Source organism: Mesoplodon bidens (genome assembly GCF_964165515.1).
Source record: "Mesoplodon bidens genome assembly, chromosome: 15".
In the NCBI taxonomy this organism is placed as follows: domain Eukaryota; kingdom Metazoa; phylum Chordata; class Mammalia; order Artiodactyla; family Ziphiidae; genus Mesoplodon; species Mesoplodon bidens.
The window spans coordinates 52309850-52315849 of NC_138171.1; positions in this window are offsets into that span (position 1 = coordinate 52309850).

Below are 6000 nucleotides of genomic sequence, written 5' to 3' on the forward strand. Positions count from 1 at the left end.
GCCACAGGCGGGTTGGCAGAGTGAAATTTAATCTTTATCAAGTAAGTGTGCAGTTAAGAAAATGCCAGGAAACATTCTTTCTGTGAGTTGCATAGTTATCTGCATCTTTTGAAGTGGTTTACGATAATTATGTATTAATTATCTATTGCTGCATGATAATCACACTCAAATTTAACAGCTTAAAACAAGACATACTTATCATCTCACAGTTTCCGTGATCAGGAATCCACGTACAGCTTATCTGCCTTCCCTGCTTCAGGGTCTCTCACAAGCTGCAACCAAGGTGTCAGCCAGGCTGGGGTTTCATCTGAAGACTCAGCAGAGGAAAGACCCACTTCTAAGGTCCTACGGTTGGCAGAATTCAGTTCTTTAAAGGTCATTGAACTGAGGGCTTCAGTTCTTAGCTGGTTGTTGGCACCCTCAGTGTCTTGCTGTGAGACATCTCCAGTATGGCAACTGGCTTCATCAGAGCATGTAAACCAAGAACGCAATAGAGTCTCCTACCAAGATGGAACTCACAATCTCCTGTAAACTAATTATGGAAGTGACCTTTACAATTTTCTGTTGATTAGAAGTAAGTCACAGGTGTTGCCTGTCCAAAATGGAAAGGTTTACACAGGACATGAGTACCAGGAGGTGGGGATGATTGGGAGACATCTCAGAGTCTACTTGCTACAGGGAAGGAGTAGCAGTGATGTCAACCTATAACGAGTGACATGTTGGGAAGGCCTCTGAAGCCATATTTGCTCTGAAGGATGGGTGATTGTTGATGACTGTCATGGGCAGAAAAGGGGGTTATGTGCTCATGCTGCACATTTTCCATATCTAACTCAAAGCTCTGTTTTGCTTCTGGGAAATCTGAACTGAGGGGAGACCATTCAACCCCATAAATCTAAGTGCTGTATAAGACAGGACCCATGTAACAGCTAGGGACTCTTTATGGCAAGCAAGAGAAAATCTAACCCAGCTGGTATAAGAAAAGAGAGAATTACTGGCTTACATAACTGGAACATCCAAGAGTAAATCTCAGTTCAGGGTTTGAAGTGCTATATTTTATTTGTTTTTTATAATTTTTATTTTTTGGATTAGTCTTATTGAGGTAATATTATGTATGGCAAAATCCACCCTTTTCAGTGTACAATTCAGTGGGTTTTGACAAACACATCCAGTCATGTGATCACCACCACAGTCAGGATACAGAACATTTCTATTTCCATCCCCCCGCCAAAAAAATCCCTTCTATCCCTTGGTAGTCAACTTTTCCTGCTACTCTCAGCCCCCAGCAACCGCTAATCAGAATATCTTTTAAATGGAATCATACAGCACGTTGCCTTTTTATTCCCTGGCATTGGGTCTTCGTTTCTGTGCACAGGCTTTCTCTAGTTGTGGCGAGTGGGGGCTACTCTTTGTTGCGGTGTGAGGGCTTCTCATTGTTGTGGCTTCTCTTGGTGCGGAGCACGGGCTCTAGGAATGTGGGCTTCAGTAGTTGTGGCACGCAGGCTCAGTAGTTGTGGCTTGCAGGCTTAGTTGCTCCGCGGCATGTGGGATCTTCCTGGACCAGGGCTTGAACCTGTGTCCCCTTCATTGGCAGGTGGATTCTTAACCACTGCACCACCAGGGAAGTCCATGTGTTGCCTTTTAAGCCTGTTTTTTTCATTCAGCATAATGCCTTTGAGATGCACCAAGTCATTGCATGTATTAGTAGTTGATTCTTTTTTTTATTACTGAGTAGTAGCTGATTCTATAGAAGTACAATTTTTTTAACATCTTTATTGGAGTATAATTGCTTTACAATGGTGTGTCAGCTTCTGCTCCACAACAAAGTGAATCAGTTATACATATATTCCCATACAATTATTTTTTATCCATTAACTAATTGAAGGAAATTTGTCTTGTTACCATTTTTTGCAACTTCAAATCAAACTACTGTAAACATTTGTGCATAGGCTTTTTTTGTGATATAAGTTTTCATTTTTCTGGTAAAAATGAATTTAATACCTACTAGTGGAATTGGTGGGTCATATAGTAAATCTATGTTTAACTTTATAAGAAACTGCCAAATTATTTTCCAAAATGGCTATACCATTTTGCATTCTCATCAGCAGTGAATGAGAGTCCCAGTCGCTCCCTATCCTCACCAATACTTGGTATCACCAATTTTAGCCTTCTAATAGGTGTGCAGTGGTATCTCAAGGTGGTTTTAATTTGCATTTTCCTAATAACAAATGATGCTGATTATCTTTTTATGTGTTTATTTGCTATCTATTATAACCTCTTTGGTGAAGTGACTGTGCATATCTTTTGCCCATTAAAAAATTTTATTCTTACCTATTTTGAGGATAAACACAATTCTTAGATAGAATTCTCATAGATCAAGTTTGAGTGAATAGAAGCAACTACAATAACTATAGAAAGGGGCCTATTGTAAAAATATAAAATATGCAAAAGAACATAGAACTCAAGGGGCAATAAAATAACAAAATAGCATATAAAATTATATTGCTGTTTTATTGTTGAGTTTTCAGAGTTCTTTATATATTCTGAATGCAAACCCTTTACCAGAAATGTATTTTGCAAATACTTTATCCCAGTCTGTGGCTTTCATTTTCATTACCTTAACAGTCTCTTGAAGTTTTAAAAAGTCAGTGAGGCCCAATTTATCAGTTCTTTCTTCTACGGATCATGCTTTTGGTGTCATGTCTAAGAAATCTTTGCTTAACTCATGAACAAAAAATTTTCTTCTATGTTTTCTTCTAGAAGTTCTATAGTCTTAGGTCTTACATTTAAGTCTATGATCCATTTTGAGTTAGTTTTTGTATAAAGTATGTATCAAAATTTATTCATTTATTTGCAAATGGCTACCCAATTATTTCAGTACAATTTTTTAAAAGAGACTATCCTTTCTCAAATTGCCTTCACACGCTTGTAAAACACAATTGACCCAGTATTGGTTTCTTTCTGGGCTCTCTATCTTGTCCCTTTGAACAAGGCTATGTGTCCTCAGAGATGGCTGCATTTTCAGGTAAGCTTTTTTTCATGGTCTCAGGATGGCTGAAATGTGCCCCTGGAACCCCATTATTCAGCTTTATGTGTAGTGAAAGACAAGCATCTTTGACCCAGTATTCTCCACAAAAATCCTAAATCCTGAGTTAGACTGCACCTGTTTAGATCAATTTAAGTCATGTGACACTAAATTAGGACACTGTTAAGAACATGAGTCACCTCTCCACCTGTAGGACTAGGAATGGGCCTGGTGTGGGGCTGCATCCATGCACAGGGGGCACTTTCTCCTGATTCACCTGCCCAGGTGGGGCACCTTTTCCCATTTTACACAAAGGTATTTTATAGGCTAGAGGATGCCCTGGTCTAGGCCTTGAAGGTTGACCCATCTCTCAGTTCACCACCAATGGCTGCATTTATCAGCTTCTCTTGGCACAGATTAGTGGTGTTGCCAGGATGCTGACAAAATGTTTCTGGATAACTCCATGCCCTCTTCTACCTTTTCTGTTTGCCTTTTATTGATTCTTCTCTCCTCCCTTTCTAAGCCTGAGCCAGGAACCCTTCTGTTATTAAAAGCAGTCCCAGTTGCCCATACCTTTCATTTCCTTTGAATTACATTAATTGCCTGACAGCTAAAAAGTGAGCTGCTATTTTCAGATTTTAGCTGCTGGTCGGCAAGAAATATTTACCAGCTCCTGCAGATTTATAAAGATGCCATAGAGATGCCTGGAGACTAACAATCAGAAAATACAACAGCAAAAAAACACCATTTTTCAAGGTTAAATGCTCAGAATGCTAAAAAGAAATTGTCCATAAAGCAAAATAGGGATTCAGAGGCAAGCAGCCTGTACCCTGGATAAAAGAAAGGAGCCGGAGGTTTAAAATAAGATTTCACAGCTTCACAATAATTATGAATTTAATAAGGGGAGCTTTATTTTTAATTTAGTTCCAGTCTGGCAGCCCGTCTCCTCCCTCCTGCCCACTCTCCACGGCATAATAATGCTTTTTAATGTGGTTCTAAGGCTGAGGTCACAGTGAGAGCTGGGAAAGACCCCCAGCCATAAGATTTTCTGATGAAGCAGTATTAGACAGATAACGTTCCTGCCTCTCTGCAAGCAGATGGGACTAACTCTCACTGGCTTTACTCCCTCCTGGCAGTCAGAGGTGTGTCTTGCTATGTAGGAAGACAGTAGGTTCTGAAAATTCCAAGACAGGAAGATTTTTTCCCCTGATAGGACCACAGGCGTTGTCTCCTGTTCTCCATGAGCAGAGTAATAAAACTCAGCCAAGGCCACCAAGCATGGTCACAGACCCCCAGGACAACTTCTGCTCCAATGCTTACTTTCCCCCCAAACAGGGTAATTTAAATGTGGTTGGTAAAGGATCACAGATTTTTCCAAAATGCTCTTCCATAGATTACCTTTCCAGTGCAAGCTGTTTTCAGGGCCATACATATTCATTTATTTGTTGTTCATTCATTCATTCAACAAATATTTGTTGAAGACCTATTTTTTTGAGGTGTTCTTTTTTTATCAAGGTTAAATTGAATGAATTTAACACAAAATGAATCAATTTAAAGTGAGCAAATCTGTGGCATTTAGTATTGGTTTGGCCAAAAAGTTCATCCAGTTTTTTCTGTACGATGACTCTGTAAATATAGTAGCACTTAGTTGTCCTTAACTTAATTCAAAACAATTTTATTAGATTGTATTGTGTCATATCAGTGCGCATTTAAAGAAAACATCAAAATTGGTGAATTATTGTGCAGCCATTTTAATACTGAAGATGGAAGAAAAAAAGCAATATTTTGGCATATTATGCTTTATGATTTCAAGAAAGGTAAAAACACAACTGAAACTCCAAAAAAGATTTGTGCAGTATATGGAGAAGGTGCTGTGACTGATCAAACGTGTCAGAAGTGGTTTGCGAAGTTTCCAAGATACTTTACCATCCAAAATAAAAACACATACCCATTAAACAGTTACTTCCCCCAGCCTCTGGTATTTACCAGTATGCTTTCTGTCTCTTTTGATATGCCTATTCTTGATATTTTATATAAATGAAATCATGTAATGTGAGACCTTTTGTGTCTTGTTTCTTACACTTTGTATACTGTTTTCAAGGTTCATCCGCATTGTAATGTGCATCAATACATCATTCTTTTTATGGCTGAATAATATTTCATTTTATGGATATACCATAATTTGTTTACCCACTCATCTGTTGATGGACATTTGAATTGTTTCCACATTTTGGGCTGTTGTGAAAGGGGTGCTGTACATTCATGTACCATTTGTTTGAATATCTGTTTTGATTCTTTGGGGAGTAGAATTGTTGGGTCATAGGGTAATTCTATGTTTAACTTATTGAGGAACTACCAAAGTGCTTTCTCCAGGGCTGCACCATTTTACATTCCCATATCAAACGCTCTTCTACAGAAGAGCATTTCATGATGCTCAATTTTGTTCATGATGGACACATCATGAACAAAATTGACCCTTACATTCTAGCAGAGGAAGGTAGACAATAAAATATAAACATAATAAATAAATATGTACAGTGTAGAGAGTGATCTGTCCTAGGCAAAAAAGAAAAAGTAAAGCAGGGGTGACACAGGCAGAGGGAACAGTAAGTGCAAAGGCCCTGGGGTACCTGGCTTGTTTGAGGATCAATAAGGAGGCCAATGTGGCTGGAGCAGAGTGAGCAGGGGCTGGGGAGCAGGGTAAGGGAAGAGATCAGAAAGATAAGATCATGTGGAGCCTTAAGAGCTATTGAAAGGACTTTGCTTTTGAACTGAGTGACATGGAAAGCCATGGGAGGGTTTTGAGCATAGAACTAATGTTTAAAAAGGAGGCATTGCAATAATCCAGGTGAGACATGATGGTGGATCATACCAGAGTTGGGGTGGTGGAGGTGAAGAGAAATGGTCAGATTCTGGATATAGTTTGAAGGTAGCGCCAATGGAATTCCTTTATGAATTGGATGACGATTGTGTGTGAG